General features: G+C 43.6%; 1 protein-coding gene across 16 annotated transcripts in view; it reads right to left on the bottom strand.

Annotated features, from left to right (window-relative positions):
- Positions 1-22775, bottom strand: part of TRERF1 (transcriptional regulating factor 1) — a 219713-nt gene that overhangs the window by 118994 nt on the left and 77944 nt on the right. For 12 of the 16 annotated variants that reach the window (XM_047796741.1, XM_047796754.1, XM_047796752.1 and 9 more), the window contains exon 3: positions 12109-12192. The exons of the other annotated variants lie outside the window; for them this stretch is intronic. The gene's annotated coding sequence lies outside the window, so the exon portion shown is untranslated. The remainder of the gene's footprint in view (positions 1-12108; positions 12193-22775) is intronic. 16 annotated transcript variants of the gene reach the window in all.

Below are 22775 nucleotides of genomic sequence, written 5' to 3' on the forward strand. Positions count from 1 at the left end.
GAAATGGCAAAAAGACAAAAAGACAAAAAAAAAAGTGCATATGTATAAGAACTTATGTTGGAAGTACATACGGAAAAGGTGCGGAAGGAATTTTATCAAAATGTTGTTCTCACCAGGGGAATGGGATTATGTGTGACTTTCATTTCCTTCTTCATATTCTTCTGTACTTTATATATTTTCAACTATGAATATATTCACTAGTTTTATTATGAAAAATAATAAACATACAGAGTGGCTAGAATATTTCTACTGCCCAACTTCTATGATCATACATGCTGACTTTATTCCATCCATACTCCTGTCTGCCCCCAGCCGTGGATTATTTTAATATAAATCCTGGATATGTCACATATATATATGAGACATAGGGCTTTTCATAGTTAATATACTCTTAACTCTCCACTGTATTATCTTAAAGCAAATACCTGATACTTTATTTGTACATAAACACTTTAGCAGGTATTGGTTTAAAATATAACCGTAATAACAATCATACCTAAAAATTAATAATTTCTTAGTATCAAACATCCCAGCATCCCAATTTCCTCAATTATCACATAAATGCCTTTTTACAGTTGATTTACGTAAAACAGGATCCAAACAAGATTTACATTTGCATCTGGTTGATATGTCTTTTGAGTCTTTTAAAATTTATTAACTAGTGCCCCTCTGGCCCCCACCACTCCTTTCCCATGCTATTTTATTTACTGAGAAACATATGGGTCGTAGGTCCCTTCCTGACTGCATCTCTGTGGTGTCTTTTAACAGGCTTCTCTATTCCCTATGTTTCATTTTAAATGAGATTTAGTTTTAGTGTCTGATCAACTTCACATTCTTTAACATTTTTTGTAAGACTATTTCAAGTCAATTGTATTATTATTATTTATTTATTTATTTATTTTTTGGCCATTTCTAGGGCCGCTCCCGCGGCATATGGAGGTTCCCAGGCTAGGGGTCGAATTGGAGCTGTAGCCACTGGCCTACACCACAGCCACAGCAACACCAGATCCTTAACCCACTGAGCAAGGCCAGGGATTGAACCCGCAGCTTCATGGTTCCCAATCGGATTTGTTAACCACTGAGCTACGACGGGAACTCCTGTATTATTTTTTATAACCAGACAAAACAGTATAGCTAAAGAAAATGTTTTGAAGGAACCTAAGAAACACCAGTCTAATTCATTTATTTCAGCAATTTATTAAAACTCGGTGTCCAAAAGTTTTTTTGGAAGGCAGGCCAAGCCAATGCTTTCTCACACAGGAAGGCTACTCAATGACTACTAATGGACTGATTTATTTCCCAAAGACACTCTTTTTATGATATAAATCCATCTCCCCTTCTTCCTCAATGCCGAAGTCCATCACCCTCTGAGCAATGGCACACCCTCCACCAGAAGCTCATGTCATCCTATAATTGCAATTATCTTCATTTTTTCCTTATTCCTTTTTTAAAAAAGTAATATAAGGACACAACTGAAAATTTGGAAATGACAGAAAATGAAAGGAGGAACCACTCGTAATTTCATACCTTGAACAGAGTCACTGTTACCTATATACTTAGTACCATCTTTATTAGGGATATACATTCTGTACCTAATTATAATCAGTGAATACTGATTTTAATATTCCTTTAGTTAATATCAAATACATTAAAAATACCTGTAGGTTATGTTAAGGGTATAAGAAATAGCAAAAATAGGAGTTCCCAGTGTGGTGCAGGCACATCAAGGATCCAGCATTGCCACAGCTGTGGTGTAGGTCACAGCTGCAGCTCAGATTTGATCCTTGGCCCGGAACTTCCATATGTTTCAGGTGTGGCCAAAAAAAAAAGCAAAAATACAGATGTGGTCTTAGCTCAGCTTGAGAAAGAGAACTTTACCAATCCCCTAGACAGCCCCTATAAACTGCTCCCTCATCCCATCCCCTCCTCCCATCACTATCCTGATTCTTTGTCTATGTTCACTTGGTCTTATAGGCCGTGCCTCATGTGTGTGGCTGTCTAAACACATTGGTTTTGCATGCATCTGAGCCTTATGTAATTGGAATCACATCGCAGATATTCTGCAACTTGTTTTTTCACTTAACGTTATATTCCTGAGATCTTTCTGTGCTCTCACAGCAGCTATGGCTCATTCATTTTAACAGCACAGCTAATACAGATAGATTCCACAGTATGACTATGCCATAGTTTATACCGCAATTTCTGCACCCAAAATTGTACTGTAAATATTCTGTCACAATGCTACATATCTTCAAAATAATTATTCATTATAATAGAGTATTATGCTGAGAGAACTATTTTATTTTATAGCTACCCCACAGTTGGACATTAATTGTATGTGTGTGTGTGTCTGCTTTGTAAATAACGCATTAGGGAGCATCATTGTCTAAGCAGCATATTAAATATTTTGTATCATTTCCTTCATGGGGGGGGATGTGGGAAGATGGTCCACAGAAGCGGTATTACTGGATTAAATGTGTGAATGAACAATACGGCTCTTTTAATACACTGTAAAACTGCTTGATAATATTGTAGTAACACCAAAATTGGGGATTATCTTGAAAATGGGTTTGGTATGTTTTTTGTTTTTTTGTTTTTTTTTTTGGCTAATATATTAAAAAATACTTTACTGCTATTTTAACTACATATTACAAAATTGAACATTTTTCATATACTTGTTTAGGGTTGTAGTTAGTTATTCAAGTGCTCTACCAAGGTTTTTTGTATCTTTCTTTTTAATTTGTGGAGCATTTTACATAATAAAGATATTAATTCTGTCACATTACTGCAAATCTTTTCCCAGGCTATTGTTTCCCCATTGGTTTTTTTACATGAAGAAGTCTTTGAATATCCTGTAGCTTGATGGACTGACTATTCTTTTCCTTTTCCAATGTTTTTCTTTTGTTTCTAAGCAATAGTCAATTCTATTGGTTTCCTATGCATCTACGTTTTGCACTTAATTGTTTAATCCATCTGTAATTCATTTTGATGAAGTCAAAATGATTTTCTCCAAATTACTAACTAGGCATCAAAATTATTTATTGAATAATTCTCCCTTCCCCATTGATTTGCAATGACTTCTCTACGATTTATTAAATTACTTCTGCAAGAGTCTATTTCTAAACTATCCTAGTTCACTTATCTGCTTCCTTCTCTTATGCCAGCATCACAGTGTTTTAATTACAAAGGCTTCATGATGCATTTTAATATCTGGTAGTGCTATATATTTTAATATCCAATAGATCTGACTCCCTTCCCCGAAAACCATTTTCATAATTCCCCTTGAGGTTCTCATCTACTTATTTTTCCAAATAGACTGAGAACCATCTGGTGAAATTTTTTAAAATCCTGATGGGACTTTGAGAGGAATGGCATTAGGGCTCATGAACTAATTCCAGAAGTATCCAAATCCTTAACTTTGATCTCACCATTTAGAAATAAGGTTTTTAGCTAATCTCTTTAACTCTTCTGGGTTTACAACTAAGCAATCTGTAGTTAATGATTATTTTATTCTTTTCTTTACAGTGCTTATTCTCTAAAAGTTAACTATTTTTATAACTTTTTGCACTAGCTTTTTGTTTTGATCTCAATCATATCGAATGATGCCTTATCATTGATGGGGGTCCCAGTAAAGTATAAAGCCAGTGGATGTAGGAACTCAATTTTCCTTATCAGATTAAGGAATGGTTATTTTATATATTCCTTTTTACGTGGTCTGTGAAAAGCAGAACTAATTGAAGGCACTTCTGAAACTAATGAGATTATTATGTATTTTTTACTTAAACAATTTATGTGAATCAAATTGAAATATATGTACATGAAGCCATTCCTACATTCCAGGAATATAACCCCCTTGGGTATGGTGGAACATTCGCAGACTCTATTGTTGAAATCTACTCATTAGAATTTTATCTAATATTTTTACATTCTTAAGCGAGATTGGTATAGAGCTTCCCTTTGGGGACTTGCCAGATTTGTTATCAGAATCGTGTTTGCTTGAAAGGAGGATCTGGAAGTTTTCCATCTTTTTTGTAAATCCTGGAACACTTTATATAACACAGGAATTATCGGTTCTTTGAAAGTTTAAAGGAATTTTCAAAGGCTTTTTTATATTTAAAAATATTTCACCTGGCGATCTGTAGTTAATGATTATTTTATTCTTAAAAAGAATAATTAATTATTATGATTAATTAATAATAATTATCAATAATTCCTCTGTGTGTGTGTGCGCGCGCACGCAGCTGTGTCTGTGGACATGACCGTGTTTGTATACATTTAAAATGACACTGTAAGTGATTGATCTCTAATGGAACAGGGAATCGTTTTATTGTCATTTACTGCCTTTCCCCACCATGAAAAGGGAGTAAATGCCCAAGATGTTGAAGTGCTAAGAAATAACCCCCTTTTCCAGGCATCGGTTTCAAGAGCAACCCTTTCTAGAGGCCCATCAAGGAGGCTAGAGCAGGTGGTGAGGGAATCCCGGATGCTGAACCCTCTAAATTTCAATGAGGCTGATCGAGTTTGGGAACCACGACTTAACCACTGACACATGGAACTAAGAAACCTAAGATCTGAAGAGAAAAGGAGATCACCCGGTCTATCCCAGGTCACCTCTAGTTCTGAGGTAAAGGTCTCCCAACTTTCTAGCCCACAGAACACTGGCTCCGGCTGCAGAGCAGTGCACCTCTTCCAACCACAATAAAAGTGTGTAACTCTAAGGCTTTCTTTGCTTGCTGAGGGGCTCCTGGACCAAAGGCCTTACAAGTACTTGCCAGTGGCCATAAAGAAAGATTTAGCCACCAGTCAGAATGGCCATCATTAATAAGTCCACAAATAAAAAATGCTGGAAGGGGTGTGGAGAAAAGGGAACCCTCCTGCACTGTTGGTGGGAATGTAAGCTGGTACAACCACTATGGATATCAGTATGGAGATACCTCAGAAATCTATACATAGAACTACCATACGACCCAGCAATCCCATTCTTGGGCATATATTCAGACAAAACTTTCCTTAAAAAAGACACATGCACCCCCATGTTCATTGCAGCTCTATTCACAATAGCCAAGACATGAAAACAACCCAAATGTCCATCGATAGATGACTGGATTAGGAAGACGTGGTATATATACACAGTGGAATACTACTTGGCCATAAAAAAGAACGAAATAATGCCATTTGCAGCAACATGGATGGAACTAGAGACTCTCATCCTGAGTGAAGTAAGTCAGAAAGAGAAAGACAAATACCATATGATATCACTTATATCTGGAATCTAATATAAGGCACAAATGAACCTTTCCACAGAAAAGGAAATCATGGACTTGCAGAATAGACTTGTGGTTGCCAAGGGGGAGGGGGAGGGAGGGGAGTGGGGTGGTTGGGGAACTTGGGGTTAATAGATATAAACTATTGCCTTTGGAATGGATTAGCAATGAGATCCTGCTGTGTAGCACTGGGAACTATGTCTAGTCACTTATGACGGAGCATGATAATATGCGAAAATAGAATGTGTACATGTATGTGTAACTGGGTCACCATGCTGTACACTAGAAAAAAAATTGTATTGGTGAAATAACTATTAAAAAAATAATAATTTTTATAAAAGAAAGATTTAGCACTGCTATGGGCTGAATGTTTGTCCTCACCCCCCAAATTCATATGTTGAAGCTCTAGCCTCCAATCTGATAGTATTAGGAGGTGAGTCCTTTGGGAGTCAATTAGGTAAAAAGGAGTCATTGGGGTAGAGCCCCCATGATGGGCTTCATGTCCTTTTCTTAGAATAAGAAGACACCTGCGCTTCCTCTCTCTCTAAAGAAGTCGTGTAAGCACACAAGAGAGGCTGCCTAGCAGCCAAAAGAAGAGGTCTCAGAATGAAACCCACCTTGCCCGGCACCTTGATCTTAAACTCCTCAACCTCCAGAACTGTGTGATATAAACTTCTATTGTTTAAGCCACCCAGTTATGGCATTTTGTTGTGGCAGCCTGAGCCAAAACAGGAGGGTGGTGGTAATGTCTGCCCCAAAGAATGGTGAGCTGCAGCGATGCAGAGCTCAGTCTGCTGCAGAGAGAGAGTCACCATGGGAGAAACAAGTGGTAAGGAGCCTGAATGGATTAAGATGGAGTGTCTACTAGAACATGCGAGGAGCATATGTGAGAATTCAAACAGGACTTAAAGAGTTCCCTCTGTGGCCCAGTGGCTTAAAGGATCGGCTTTGCTGCAGCAAAGTTGCGGTTGTGTCTCGGATTCAGTCCCTGGCCTGGGAACTTCCATATGCCCCAGGCGCATTTAAAAAACAAAACAAACAAACAAACTCCAACAGTGACACTATGCCCAAGAATGAAGCCTGTGAACAGGGCAGTGACTGCAGATGTGAGTGGGCCATAGAATGGTCTGCATTTTTCTTGAGGAAGACACACCTTAGTTCATGTCCATGTTCACAGAGGATCCATGAAACATTAGAGATGGAGGAGATGTTAGGATTAGGTGACCTTTCACCAGTCAAGGTGATGAGGCTAGGAGCGCCTGGCAGGAGGACAGGGACCTCAAAACACTTTTTAGTGCTAGGATGCCATGATTCCACTCAGAATTACACCCGAGCAGAGCAAGCAGTCCGTTCCTCCCTCAACAAGGGCAGAGAAGTTGCTTTCACACCCGTCATGGCCTCATAGAGAAGCCTAATCCCTGGTTGGAGGGCAAAGTATGTTTGTGCTAAAGCCAAGCAGGCAAGTGAAGCGAAGCAGAATGAGAAACATTTTATTGCTGTTTTGGATGCTGGGGTGTATGTTTGGGGGTTTTTTTGGTAATGACTTCAAAAGGCATCTAACAAAGTCATACTCTTTTGGCAGCTTCAAGATGCAGTTGCAGCTACAAGTACTAACACTTGCCAGCAACTGACGATGTACATGCTGCTTTTCTCAAAAGTACCCTTTCCTTTCTGGGGCTTTTCAGACCAAACTAAATTTTCTTATGTATATGTGTGGGTGCCCACGCACACACAGGGACACTACCACACAATTGAAAACCAAATTAAGTTGAACAATTTACCATTTTTAGGGTTAAAGCGTGGAGAAGGGAGAAATATTGTCATGCCTTTTCATATCTATTTAGTTATTGCAACATTTTCTTCCCACCCATGGAAAACTAACAATTCTTAAGGACTTGAGAGTAAACAGTTCCTTCTTTTATAACATGAATTGGGTTTATCAAGACTTTGGTTTACGTGAATTTCCCCTGTTCCTTTAAATCAAATCAAGACATGACCTGAGAGAATTCTAGGCTCCATGAGACGCTTCAAAAAAGGACGATTTGTGGGATGGACTGGGAGCTTGGGGTTAGTGCCATTTAGAATGGATAAGCAATGAGGTCCTACTGTACAGCACTAGAAACTATATCCAACCCCTTGTGATAAAACATGATGGAAGATAACATGAGAAAAAAATATATGTATGTATGTATGAATGACTGGGTCACTTTGTTGTACAGCAGAAATTGACACAACACTGTAAATCAACCACACTTTAATAAAAAAAATTTTTTAAGTATGATTTTCCCCCCTTACAGGTGCACATTAAGTAGATAACGCCACATCTCCTCACCACCTGTTAAGCATAGATTCAAGGACTCATCCACTCTCTTAATGTAGTTTTCACAGGTGATGTCAGAAAAATAAGAGTGCAATAAATTAATCCCAAAGCTGAGTGTTTTCAAGGTAAAGATTTTATGCCCTGCTTATCTTCTTTCTACTATTTTAGCATGAAGATGGTCCATCATGTTATAAAAATTGTAGTGACCAATGTTAGGTTTTTTAAAACATCCTTTCTTGGCAAAGTAAAAAAAAAGAAAAAAAAAATGGTAGCTCTAAGCCAATTCTCCAAATTTTGGGGGGTAGTTTTTTGGTTCAGTTGATCTACATTTGAGCACCACTTGTCTACAGCACCCTCTGTACCAGGGACTTTAGGGTCAGTTGTCCAGTTATCACTAGCCCTCATTTCTTATCACAATGGTGACCAGACAGCCTTGGGGGCAACAAACAACCTACAGAAAACTGAAGTCTAATTTCAGTCAATATTCAGGGGACAAGGAGATACAAAATGTTATGGTCTATATAGTTGAGGTCTGTAAGTTCCTGGTCACTCTGGAACATCTTCCTCCAGCCACAGGCCCCTCGCTGCACCCTATCCACCCAATTATCCTCAAAGTTATCGCCTCCCAGTTTTAATTAATTAATTAATTAATTAATTTTTGTCTATTTAGGGCCACACCTGCAGCATATGGAGGTTCCCAGGCTGGGGGTCGAAGAGGAGCTGCAGCTGCCAACCTATGCCCAGATCCGAGCTGCGTCTGCTACCTACAGCACAGCTCGTGGCAACGCTGGATCCTTAACCCACCCACCATGCGAGGCCAGGGATCAAACCTGCATCCTCACAGATACTAGTTGGGTTCGTTACTGCTGAACCACGATGGGAACTCCGCCTCCCAGTTTCAAAATCAGGTGACAGAGCTTCAGGTTGCTGTGCCAACCTGTACTCTTCGCACCACTAATCTGGGAACCCCAAACCAAGACACTTCACCCTCCTGGGATTCTGAGAGCTCAGGCTTTTGGCACCTAAGGCTTTAGAGAAGGATATATAACATTTTATCAGCTACAATTCCACTGAAATAAATGCCCAAGACGAGCTTGTCACTACTGCACCCAATCCAGGTGATCCTAAATCCATCCACCCAGAAAAGCCTGACTGTGTGGCTAGTTTGGGAAGGCGAAGCAGAGGAGGGTCATCCGCCCCTCCAGAGCCTCCAAACTGAGCTAAGCAATGGCAAGAAAATCAGCTGAAATCCATCACAACAGGCCTTCGACTATTTACAAGACTATCAACAAGAATACATCAATATAGCAGTCCCCATCGTGGCACAGCAGAAACAAATCTGACTAGGAACCATGAAGTTGAAGGTTTGACCCCTGTTCCTTGCTCAGTGGGTTAAGGATCCGGTTAAGGATTGCCATGAGCTGTGGTGTACGTCACAGACACAGCTCAGATCTGGCATTGCTGTGGCTGTGGTGTAGGCCGGCAGCTGTAGCTCCAATTCGACCCCTAGCCTGGCAACCTCCATATGCTGCAGGTGCAGCCCTAAAAAACAAACAAAAAAACAACAAAAAAGAGAATACATCAATATATTATTGTAAAGTTAAGATTCCCTGTTGACTAGGGATTATACCTACATAATTTAGCTGTGTGCTACTTAAATTTTTCGTTATTTAGGTTTTCCTCAAAATAAATTAAAAAAAAAAAAATTCCAACAGAACACTGTAAATCAACTATAATGGAAAAAATAAAAATCATTAAAAAAAATTTTAAAACCCACTCTAGTTTTTTTTCAAAAAACCCCATAAACACTAAATATTTTAATACCTTTTATTTACCTTGGGTCTAACTGAGCTCATCAGTGACATATATTGTTAGGAAGAGGGTTAAATCCCTAACTTAAACATGCACATAAACGTGACAATATTTTGAGTTATATAAAGCTATTAAAGGTAACATTTCTTGGGCCAGCCCCTGGGCCACAGGCACTTTACTTGGATTATCTCAGTTAATCCTTACACAGAACCTATAAAGTGGGTGCTGTTCTTATGCCCATTTTATAGATGAGGTTACAAATGAGGAACTTCATTACTGTAATTTAATCTCCACGAACCCAGAATTTGAGTGCAGTGTTTTACTCTGGCTATAAAAAGGTTGAAGAAGCATATCCAAAATGAAAGAGCATTGTAGAAGGCATAGTCAACCTCCTAGAACGTTCTATGTTTTAAGACATACTGAAAAGCAGAGGCTAATTGCAAGCCTTCCAACAGGAACTGTTTGGGAAGAAGGTTCTGCCTGAAACTAGGCTGCGTCAAAGCACTTTCAAATTCAGACATTTACTAGTTAAGAGTGGGTTTTCTCTCAGTCTTATCCCCAAGGAATCTGAATTAGTAAGGTTTCTTCTATAGATGATATGGTGGATGTCAGCTGTCACTCTCCCAGCATCCATTCCCCTCCTCTCCCAATGGTACCCAGAGCTCTGCTTCTTCCATCCTCCCTCCAGGACCCTGGTGCTCTGGGGAAAGGACACACACTCCCCAGTATAGGGACAGACCAATAATGCAATGTTTCATTCAATCAAACAAATAACAAAACCTCTCTTTTGGTTCTAAAGTAGAAATGCCCCTTTTAATTCTGTTATTTATTTATTTGGGCTGCACCGTACCACATGGAAGTTCCCAGGCTAGGGGTCGAATCAGAGCTACAGCTGCCAGTTTACACCACAGCCAGAGCAACGCAGGATCTGAGGAGCATCCGCGACCTATACCACAGCTCACAGCAATACCGGATCTTTAACCCACTGAGCAAGGCCCAGGAACAAACCCACATCCTCATGGATCCTAGGTGGATTCATTTCCACCGTGCCACAACAGGAATTCCTGAAATATCCCTTTTTGTATAACCCAAGCAGTCTGCATCTCTTGGTCTATTGGGTATTTTCCATTCGCACCTCTATCTCCACCCCTGACCTGTCTCCACCAGCTCTGCAGCCTTAGAGGTTCCACTCTCTGGAGGGTGTCAACATGCTCCCTGCCTTCTGGCTTCTGGCTGAGTATGCCTGGTGGGAGGCACCATCAGGAGATGGGAGAACTGATGGCGACCTCGAAGAGGAAGTCTATTCTCCTGGCTCTTTCCCAGCCGTGCTGCAGTAGGTGGACTGCCCCCTTCGACCAGAGATAGCCTTTCTCTACAGCTTCTCTTCCCAGTTCTGGCAACCAAGCCCTCCCTCTTCCTTCTAGACCTAGGCACGGGAAGCACTCCCTGACACTACTAACCGTGGGATCCTTCAACACCCCAAGCTGGTTTCTCTTAACCCTGCTGATGCCACTGTAAAGTTACTTCAGCAGGGACTCTTAGACTACTCCATCTGAATGAACCATCTGTTTCCTACTGGAACCCCAGGGTGCAGTGGCTTAAATATGAAATTGAAATCAGGCACAATAAAATTCCCACAACCACTATGGAAAACAGTATGGAGGTTCCTCAGAAAACTAAGGATAGGGTTACCATATTATCCAGAAATCCTATTTCTAGGCATATATCCAGACAAAACTATAATTAAAAAAGATACACGCACCTCTATGTTCACTGCAGTGTGCTATTCACAATAGCCAAGACATAGAAACAACCTAAATGTCCAGTGACAGATGAATGGATTAAGAAGGTATGGTACATATAACACAATGGAACACTACTCAGTCATAAAGAATGAAATAATGCCATTTGCAACAACTTGGATGTGATGAGAGATTATCATACTAAGCGAAGTATGTCAGAAAGCGAAGGACGAATACCATGATATCACTTACATGTGGAATCTAAAATATGGCACAAATGAACCTAGCAACAAAACAGAAACTAACTCACAGACATAGAGAACAGACTTGTGGTTGCCAAGGGTGGAGGGGGAGGGAGTGGGATGGACGGGGAGCTTGAGGTCAGTAGATGCAAACCATACATTTACAGTGGATCAACAACAAGGTTCTACTGGATAGCACAGAGAACTGTATTCAGTCTCCTGGAATAGAGCATGATGGGAAAGAATATAAAAAAAGAATGTGTGTGTGTGTATATAATATTTAATTGATAATATTTAATATACAATATATATATATGACTGAGTCACTTTGCTGTACAGCAGAAATTGGCACAATACTATAAATCAACTATACTTCAATTAAAAATTATACATGCTAAAAAAAAATCAGGCACAATAAAAAAGAAACAGAAACAAACAACTGTGAGCCTCACATAAGAGACACAAAAAGTATGGAACTTGTCAAGAAAAAAAAAACCCGAGCACACCAAAAGAGTCAAATTCTCCACCCCATTCCACGTGATGCTGAATTCCAGTACATGAATCTCCAGGCATTTCCCAGGGAAAGTTTCCCAGACATGCCTGGGTGTCCAGGCCCAGAGCAGCCACCCTCCCCTTCATGGGGCATTTCCCACACCACAGAGATCAAAGGAACAATCTGAGGACTCCCTCATAAAGCATTCAAACACCCAGAATGTCAGAGAAGCTACCTGTTTCGAGATTAAGAGGCTTAATCTCTCAGGGTCGTTCTGCTTCCGTGTCTTCCTCCTTTAGCATCCTCCAGAGCCCAGGGCCTGCAGAGGTGACGCAGAAACCACACTCAGGATATCTGGCTTCAACATGGGAACAGATCCTATCAGTCGGGGGGGGGGACCAGAGAAGCAGCCCAGGGCAATAGATGGACCTGCCCAGGAGGAGGGCCCTGCAAGGTCCCTGAGGGTGGAGAGGATTTAGGGGAGAAGGACCCTCAATTCTATTCCTTTACTCAGGCCCCAAACACAGGAATCCCTGTGCTCCCCCTCTTTCCCTCACACCCCACACCCAACCCATCAGCAAATGATGTCAGCTATATCTTTTCTTTTTTCCCCCTGCTCTTTCAGGGCCACACCTGTGGCACATGGAAGTTCCCAAGCTAGGGGAAAAATCGGAGCTGTAGCCATGGCTACAACCACAACCACAGCAACGCGGGGTTCAAGCAGCGTCTGTGACCTACAGCATAGCTCAGAGAATGCCAGATCCTTAACCCACTGAGCGAGGCCAGGGATCGAACCCACATCTTCATGGATCCTAGTCGGGTTCACTGGGTTCATTAACTGCTGAGCCATGAAGGGAACTCCTGTCAGCTGTGTCTTTAAAACACATCCAGACTCTCATCATCTCTTACCAGCTTCATTTCTACCACTTTGGTCCAAGCAGGCTCTCCCATTAGAATATTGCGATAACCTCCTAACTGGTCCCCCTACTTCCACCCCTGCCTTTCTAAAATCCATGTATTACATGAGTTGAATTGTGTCATGGGTTGAACTGTGTCTCCCCACCATTCCTGTGTTGAATCCTAACCTCCAGTACCTCAGAATATGACCTTATTTGGAAATAGGGTCGTGGCTGATGTAATTAGCTATTGAGATGAAGTCATACGTCATACTTTGAGTAGAGTGGGTCCCTAATCCATTAGGACTGATATCCTCATACAAAGGTGAGATATGGACACAGACACCCAGCAGGTGCGCATCATGTGAAGACTGGAGTTATGCTGCCACCAGCCAAGGCACACTGGCTAGGAGGGAGATCTGGATCAGATCCATCCCTAGTGTCTTCAGAGGGAGCGTGGTCCTTCGGACACCTTGACCTTGGACTTCTGGCCTCTAAAATTGTGAGACGATAAACTTCTATTGTTTAAGCCAACCAGTTTGTGGTACTTTGCCATGGCAGCCCTAGCAGACTAACACACCATGCTCCCCACAGCAGCCTAAAAGTTGCTCTTCTGCTCAAAACAGTCCTATAGCATCTCATCTCTCCCAAAGTAAAAGGCAAAGTCCTTGTAATGTCCTACAAGGCCCACATGGCCCGGTGCCTTCTTCAATTTCCTACAGCCACAACAGCTTCCTCAAACATCCCAAGCAGGCTCCTGCCTCAGGGCCTTTGCACTTGCTCTTCCCTCTGCCCAGAACACTCATCCCCGCAGGCATCCTTTATTTCCTTCAGTTTTCTGTGATAATGTAACCCTCTCAACCTGACAACCCCAGCACCCTTTCTATCCCCTCTCCTTGTTGTATTTTCCTTTGTAGTGCTTCTCACCACCTAACATTTGTTCCTATTTTTACCCTCTTCCCTCACACTAGACTAGAAACTCCCTGAAAGCAGGGACATGGTATTATGGTATGCCCCAGAGTCCAGCACACAGTAAATGCTCAAGAAACACTGGTTGTGAGAATTAGGTGCAGAATGAAAGAAGCCAAGAGAAAAGAGAGTTGCAAGAAGGAGGAAGTTGTCCACAGTGTCAAAAATAGCTAAGGGTCCAGAAAGATAAGGACCAAAGTGTCCGTTGGGTGTGGTAACATGGAGGCCACAGGTGACCTGAGAGAGGGCAGTTTCCGCAGAAGGCAAGAGCCACACGCAGCTAACCCAACTACCAAGGCAGAAGCCAGTCCGAGCGGGTGCCTCGGCACAGAAGCAAAACCCAAGGGCAGATCCTTCCAGGCGTCTTTTGAGGGAAGGAGAAAAGGGAATGAGAGCAAGAGGGGGTAAAGGTTTGAGGAAGGACTGCAGCAGAACAACCGGAAGGGGTGAGGCCCCAGGAGCTGCAGGGGATGGGGCAGCCGGGTGCAGCAAGGAGGTTCTCTCTGCTCAGGAGGAGGGGGAGGGACGTGTCCTTCTCCCAGTGGAAGGAAATCAAGTTGGGATGAGCCCAGATGGGCATAACTGCATGAGGGGGAGGTGAGAACCTGAGTGGCTTGCTGCTAAGTGATGCAACCTTGTCAGTGACTCAGTGAAGGAAGGTTGTCTCCTCGTGAGGAAGGCAGACCACCAGAGGACTGACGGAGGTGGGGACAGTGGGGAGCATCCTAAAGGGTCAGCCCTGCAACCGAGTACTGCCTTAAATTCTGCACCTCAGGTGTCCCCTTCACCTTGCTCGGAGAGAGAGCTGGCTGCAGGCCTGCATCACTGAGGCCACGTGGACTCAGACGGACACAGTGCACGTGACGATGGGTTTCTGGGACAGGCCTTCTTCAGCCTGGATTTAGAAGGGTCTTCCTCTAAGTGAAGAATTCCAGGACCCCGAACAGCTCCATCCAGTTCTGTCAGGGATGCATCATTCTCCCAGGTCCCCAGATTCAACCTTTTGGTGTCCCTTTAGGTCTTCATTCTCCACTCCCCTAATTCCTCCCTGTCAACCACGAATCCTGCCTATGACACTTGGGTGCTGTGGGGGACCCAAGTTAAAACCTGTATATACCAGTCCCATGAAGTGTTCTGAGCTTCTATTGACGGATGATGAAACTGAGGTTTAAGGGATGAGGTGGCCTGCTCAAGGGCACCAGGCAGCAAGTGGCAGAGCTGGGGTTTGAAACCTTCCATCTCTCTTTCCTCTTGTCCGTATTCATGTCACCACCCTAGTCCAAGGCCTCAACATTTCATCCCTAGAATTCAATGTGATAAACGCCTTCTAACGCACCTCCCAGCATTCCCCAGTTATAGTGCACTCATCTGGAGGAAACTTCTACCTGCACTCTTCTGGATTTTTTTGTTTGTTTCAGCAAAACTTTATTTACAAAAATAGGCACCAGGCCATAGTTGGCCTATGAGTCATCGCCTTCCAACCACTGAGTTACAGTCTTCATGGAATTATGAAGATTTTTGTTCCTTATTTGTTCAAACATTTCCCCCTCTTCCCTTCCTCTCCCATTGGGATTCCAATTACACATATATTAGACCGTTTAATATTGTCCCACAAGTTGTTGATGCTATGTTTTTCTTTAAGTATCTCTGATTCCTTTTGGATAGTTTCTACTGCTATTTCTTCAAGTTGGTGTCTAATTTGCTTTCATCTTATCCAGTATGTTATTTCGAATGTTGCACTTTTCGGCTCTAAAAGTTCCACTGGAGTCATTTTTATATCTTCTACTTCTCTCCTCTTTTACAATCTTGTTTTTCTCCCCTTATTGAAATGTGCAGTGTATTTATAATGGCTTACAGCACTGTGTTTACCTACCCCTCTACTATGCAATTGGCTTCAGTGGTTCCCCAGTTTAGGAAAATTCCAAACTCTGCAGCCATCCCTTCAAATCCTTCAAGAATGAGGTACATCCCCTTCTTCAGTTTTGTTTTCCACCCACATGCTCTGCTCCACCTCAGCCAGGATGCTCCTCCCCTTTCCATGCTCCCCTCAAGGCCCCAGTGTGGGACATCCCCCTCCACTCCCACAGCTCCACCCCTCTAAGTGGCTTGCTCTCACCCCAGCTTGCTGGGCAATCCCCACTCTTCAGAACTCACTGCATTTAGCTTCTCTTGGAAAATGTTCCATTTGCCAAGTTTCCATGTAGATGCCACACCCCTTGAAGGTAAATAACACACGAGGTGAACTCTTGAAATTGTCTACTGCTCAACACAAGTTTACAATAATAGCGAATGTTATGTGATCTACAGAACGATACTTTTTTTTTTTTTGGCTTTTTTTAGGGCCACACCCGTGGCATATGGAGGTTCCCAGGCTAGGGGTCCAATCGGAGCTACAGCTGCTAGCCTACACCACAGCCCACAGCAACGTGGGGATCCGAGCCACGTCTGCAACCCACACCACAGGTCACAGCAATGCCAGATCCTTAACCCACTAAGCAAGGCCAGGGATCAAACCCACAACCTCATGGTTCCTAGTTGGATTCGTTTCCACTGCGCCATGACGGGAACTCCTACAGAATGATTCTGATGAAGTGCAGATGATGTACTCCTAAAGTTTTTCAGAAAACACAAAAGAGAACTGGAAGAGGTAAGAGAAGGGACATGGGGCCTTCTTGAAGTTCTGGAAACACCTATTCTTCCTTTGCAGGAGCACCCGGAGTCTGACACCCTGTAAGAGCCACCCTAACAAGAAAGGGGGTGGCTGGATATAGCTCCCCACCTCCTCCACACTCAAGGTCTTGGAATATGTCCTTAGCAACCCTTCACCTGCTTTCATATACACAGATACCCTATCCTCCTCCCTCTTCGAGGGAAGAGATTGAAAGGTGAGAAATCCAAATCTGGCTGAGAGGAGTTCATGGTGACAGCAGAATGGCAGAAGTAGGAAAAAGGACACACCATTTCTGGGCCATTGGGAGTTGGCCCTAACCCACTTTGACTGCCAGCCAGGGACCATACACAACAATTCAGGGATTCTAGGAGAAGGGTGGCTGGGAAAGGTGAAAGTCAGCAAGGCACTCAAGGGCCATCAAATCACACCCTATGCAGATAGAATGGGCAGCGCCTGGATAACAAAGGCCTGGGAGGATTGTGGAGGTGGAGGTGACACTGCCTGCTAGATGCCCAAGAAGAAATCAAGATGTCTCCAAAGCAGCAGAACTAAAGGCACCAGGGTGGGCCTCACGACACAGTGGCAATAGCGGGAGCTCTGGAGTCAAGCCTGGGATAGTCCCCCCAGTGACGGTCCAAACACAGGCTGGTCACTTCGGCTCTCTGAGCCTGGTTCTGCATGAGCTAATGCGAGGCTTAAATAAAACCAGAACTGCAGGAAAACATCTAGCGCATGGTCTGGCATTACATAAGGAGCCCAATAAGTGTGGCCCCCTCCCTCCTTCCAGCCTTCAGAACTCACTGCAAACAACCCTCACTAAGAGAACAAGTGCAGAAGCTACTGAGCCCTTCCCAGGGAGAAGGTCTGCAAGGAAGGGTGGGCGGAGTCTGCAAAAGGGAGGCGGACAAAAGGGCCCCCCCATTGTCAGGAAGAGAGAAGCACTGGGCCCTTGTGGATGACACTTTCAAAACACACAAAACTTCGAGCCTCAGACCAGATACAAACAGGAAGTTTGTGACAAACTTAGAAAACATGCAGGCACAACGGCAGGAGGCTGACACCACTCAGAAAAGATGAAAATGAACACTTCTGGGGAAGGTGGGGTGTGTGTCTGTGTGGAATAAAAGGAGCGCGCCTGGCTGACGTCCCAAACACACACAGCTCCTCCCGGTGTCAGGGAGCCTCTGCCCTGTGCTCCTGTCCTCGCCCCAAATGGGGGCCCCATCCCGTGCAGTTGCCCTGGTTTTCTGGTTTCCACATGGGGCCTGTCCACACCTCCCCACTCCCTGACCCTCCCCTTCCTCCCCAGGCATCAAGGGCAGCGGACACTCTGAACAGCTCTCTGGGGGCCTGGGGGACTCAGGTGTTTGAGATCATTTTTCAGCGATTAGAACTTACTACAGAAAGAGGAAGTGATGTGGGGAGGTCCCACAGGGCTCCCGACCCCAGTGCATGTCTCATCCAGAGCCCTGGCCCCACAATGGGGTCTCCAGGCTGCCATGTTTTCTCCGCTGCACTCCTATCTGGGACCAGCATTTTCAGTTGTACTGTTCTCAGTGGTATGGGGCACTATAACGTCGGTTCCCCTGCTTGTAGAGGCATGGAAATATGGACCCACCTAACCTCCCTGGCTTATGTCCCATTTCCCCAAATGGAGTAACACTGCAAAGTTCCCTCCCCTTTGTTCTCAATCTCCCAGCCCCTGTGGACTTAGCCTTCACACTAGGCCGTTTCTCTGGTGGGTGTGCTCCACAAAATACTTTAAATTAATTAATAAACAACATCAATACCATTTTGCTCCCCTCTCCCCTCCCCCCCACCAGACGGTCCCATTAGTCCTGACCCACCCTCGCTCAGGGGTCCCTGGTTCCACCCCTCCAGGTGAACCGCCAATGGTAAACTCAGTTCCCCTGATTGGCAGCCTCAGCACCCGCCCCTTCCCTCGGCACCTTTGGCAGTGGTTTCCCCACCTCCCCAAGTTAGGTTCTTTTTTTTTAAAAAAATGACTCATTTAGGAAGAGACAAAACCAAAAACTTCAATGGTGAAGATAAAACAGCACCCAATCTCTTTAAACACCTCCTACTCCATGCAGAATTTAGATCCGATAAAGACTCCCCCCCACTGGACCTCCTAGTTTGTAACTTACGGTATACACAATATTTCTAGCAAAAAACACTTCCAGTCATGTCTTCTCTCTGGACTTTTCAGGGTCTTCTTTAAGAATGAAGGTGGCCGCGGGACTCTAATATTACCTTTTTTTTTTTTTAATTATAGTTGACTTAGAATATTGAGCCAATTTAGTACCTCTTTTAAAATGTGGGAATGAGAAATTAAAGTCCATGCTTTCAACTCCTGGGTCAAAAATTAATTATTAGATGTTTTACTATGTTTACGATTCTGACTTACTGGACAAAGGATGTGGACTTTATATCATTGGCCTAATGAGAACTATGGGGAGTTGGTTTTTGTTTTGTTTTGTTTTTAACAAAAAGTAAGACTTCTTGATATGTAAGAAGTTGACATTTTGTGCACAGTATTTGAAAGGAACAAAACTGTGTAATATAATAGACTCATAACATAAAATGTGCAATTCAGGTGATCCTAATCCAGGGATTCTCCACATTGGCTTCATTTAAAAACTTCTAGGCCCCATCCCTAGAGATTTGGGTACATTTGGACTGTGGTGGGGCTCTGGCATTGGTTGTTTTTTCCCTCAAATTTCCTGTTTTGTTGTTGTTGTTGTTTGTTTTTTAAATGAAAGCTGCATCGTTTATTTCCGGTTCTCTCGGGGGGGGGGGGGTTGTATTTTCTTTTTCTTTTTTTTTTTTTTCCTTTTTTGCTACACAGGCAGTATGAGGGAATTCCTGGGCCAGGGATCGAACCTACACCACACAGCAGCAACCAGAGCCACAGCGGTGAGAATGAGGATCCTCCACCTGCTAAGCCATCAGAGAACTCCCTTCCTGGTGATTTTAACATGCATCCAGGGCTGAGAATCATTGGTCTACTGCAGAAAAGAAAATGGAGATCAAAGAAATTAAGGTGCAGTCTAAGACTACATAGCCAGACACAAAACAAGAACCAAATCTGACATTTACAACTTCCCTTCCAGTTCTGCAGTCTTGTTCAGACCTTCAGTATTCACAGAAATAACCCCTTGGGGTTTTTTTGTTTTAAATTTGGGGGACTAACACAGAATGGCCAAGGTTTTGTTTTGTCAAGCAAGGGTATTTTTTTTTTCCCTGACAAAGCAAGACTTTAATGGAAAGGGGTGTCTGGGCAAAGAGCTGCAGGGTAAGGGAACCCAGGAGTGCTGCTCTAAGGAAGGGTATTTTTATAAGTATCTACCAATTACTCTTGCAGCTTTTTCTGACAATCTCATACTCATTTACATACTGGCCACCCTCTCCACCTCGATCTCCACCCAGGAGGTAAGACAGAACAAAATCTGGCCTGTGCCCGCAGCCTCACTCACTGCTACATAGCCTGCCCTTCACCAACCTCCATAGGGCAGAGCCAAACAAACTCAGGCCTCCAAAATTCTCCATCGTCCCCTTTGCCCTCAGACTCCATAAGACCTCTCCTGACCACAGATGACTTCCCGGTCCCTCCAAACCCACCCCTGGTCTTTTTCCTGACCAACGAGAGACAGCTAATATTTGTACAAGTCACAGCATCCCAATATCCACAGTCTGTTCTTCCACACACATTATCCTGTCTAAATTTCTCCCTCGTCAAGAATATACTGGACTGGGTCACTGTGCTATACAGCAGAAATTGACAGACCATTATAAATCAACTATAATAAATTTTTTTTAAAAGTACACATATCGTATTGGAGAAAAAAAAGAATGCACTGGAAACTTTAAAAAAAAGGTTGAACCATAGTTGCTGTCCAATATTCTATAAGTTACAGGTATACAGTAAAGTGATTCACAATTTTTAAAGGTTAAACTCCGTTTCCAGTTATTATGAAATACTGGCTATATTCCCCACATCGTACAATATATCCCGGAGCCTATCTTACACCCAGTGGTGTGTACTTCTCACTGTCCACCCTTGTTCTACCCCCCTCCCCCGTTATCACTAGTTTATTCTCTGTATCTGTCAGTGTTCTTCTTTTATGTTATAATCACTAGTTTGTTGTATTTTTTTTTTTTAAGATTCCACTTGTAAAAGCATCACTGACACTTTGGGCTGATCATTCTTTGTGCAGAGGCTGTCCTGTGCATCGTAGGATGTTTAGCAGCTCCCAGGCCTCTATCAGTAGCTTCTGGTAGCACCCCCCACCAAACAGCTGCCACACCAAAAAGTTTCCAGATATTGCTAAATGTCCCCTGGGGGCGATATCTTTCCCAGCTGAGAACCAGTGTCTTTCTCAGTCTGACTTATTTCACTAAGCATGATGCCCTCCCGAGTCCATCTGGGTTGCTGCAAATGGCAAAATTTCAGTCTTTTTTAAAGCATGTGTTGTTTTAAGTGAGACGAAAATCACATATACAGACAAACATGATAAAATAAAGTAGGATACAAAATGCAGCCATGGTTTCCTTCTGCTTTGTAAATACATCAAATTATCAAGGAAGCCTCCATACCCAAGTTTTCAACGTAAATGACATCTAGGTGGTGAGATTCTGGGTGATGTTAATTTCACTTCCCTTTCCTCTCTGCTTATCTTTATTATGTTTTATTTATGTAATAAAGGAATAATGAAAGTTTCAAACTTGAACCAAAGCATTATCTGATCTCTGACACCTACACAGTATCAAGAAGCCAAGGATCCAGGCTGATGTGTAGCAACATCTCCTTTTTTGTAAAATTAAAGATCTCTCCCCAGTCAGGCCCTGGCTTCTGCATCCTGCCCAGGGCCGAGTCTACCACTACCACTGACCCTGAGCCACACCCAGGCCCTGGTGGTTCTGAAGAAAAGATGCCCTAGCATAGCGGTCAAGTCCCTTCTGGGACCCACCTGGCCTCCTTCATCTCCCCCTGTTCCCTGAGTTTCAGCCACATGGAACAGCTGTCCTCTCCTGAGGGTCTCCTCTGGTCCCTGGCTCTAAATTTCTATCCAGGCTGCGTCACCCACCCCTTCTTGTTTCCTTCCTGAGTCTTCGCCAAAGCAAACAGCCTCACCTACTCCATGTAACCCTCAAACCCACCACATGAAGATCAGGAGCCCAGAAATTCTCAATGGAGTGGAAACTGTGGAATTCTCCACAGTCCCCAGTGCTCCCTAATGTCTAAAAAGGCAAGGCAGAGGAGTGAGAACATTCACCGGGCAGGAAGAACCACAAGCTCAAAGGTCTGGAGCTCGGAGAGTGTATGATGTGTTCAGAGCAGGAAAAGGCAGCCGAGATGTCTGGAGCCTCTCCTGGTACATCCACGGCTCAGCCGAAACAAAAACCCAAAGACACCTGGCAAAACTCACAAGCGCCAGCAAGGAGAGGCCCAAGCGAAGGGTTTTAAACTTTCATCTGCTGCTCATCCTTCCAACTCAACTGCTTCCCCACGATTCTCTCTGCCCTTCCAGTATCTAGTTGGGTCTAGGCCAACAGGAGGGGGTGGAAAAATAGGAATAGGCCAAAAAGAAATGAGATTAAGAACCACTGCACACTGAGGCAGGCTGAGGTCCTCCCCCTGCAACATCAAGTTTTCCTAAGTGGCCCTGGGTGATGCTTGAAGGGATGGGGGACATGGCGCTTAAACCCCCACCTTGATGTAAGCCCCAAAGGTCAAGGACGACATCTGCCAATTATCCAGACTTCCGGGACCCTCCAGAGACATTTCAAAAGAACCATGGGACTTCAGAACTGACAAAGCACAGACTGGCCACGCTCCATCAAGATGCCTCTGTGGCCCATGTGAGGCCTTTCGGGAAAGCCTCATGGAGGTCACTGGGCTAGTACCACCTCCTCTCCTGTGAGAAGGAAGCCTTTGACAATTCTGGCTCCTCACATGTCCACTTCCACCGCCTGGCTGATGGCACATGCATCTGTCCTGGGGGACATGCAGCTCTGCCACAGCACCATGCTCTTTTAGGGAGGACTACGTGCCTGTCATCTCTCCTGAACCACGACGGGAACTCCCATTTGTTTATTCATTCATTCATTCTTATTTTTTTTTAATTTTTATTATAGCTGATTTATTGTGTTTCCTTCCTTTTTAAAAAAAAAACGGAGTTCCCATTGAGGCTCAGTGGGTTACAAATCCAACTATTATCCATGAGGACGCGGGTTCGATCCCTGGCCTCACTCAGTGTGGTTAAGGATCTGGCATTGCTGTGAGCTGTGGTGTAGGTTACAGACGAGGCTCAGATTGGTGCCATGGTGCCATAAAAAGCAAACAAAACAAAACAAAACAAAAAA

The sequence above is a fragment of the Phacochoerus africanus genome, chromosome 9, assembly GCF_016906955.1.
Source record: "Phacochoerus africanus isolate WHEZ1 chromosome 9, ROS_Pafr_v1, whole genome shotgun sequence".
NCBI classification, from domain to species: domain Eukaryota; kingdom Metazoa; phylum Chordata; class Mammalia; order Artiodactyla; family Suidae; genus Phacochoerus; species Phacochoerus africanus.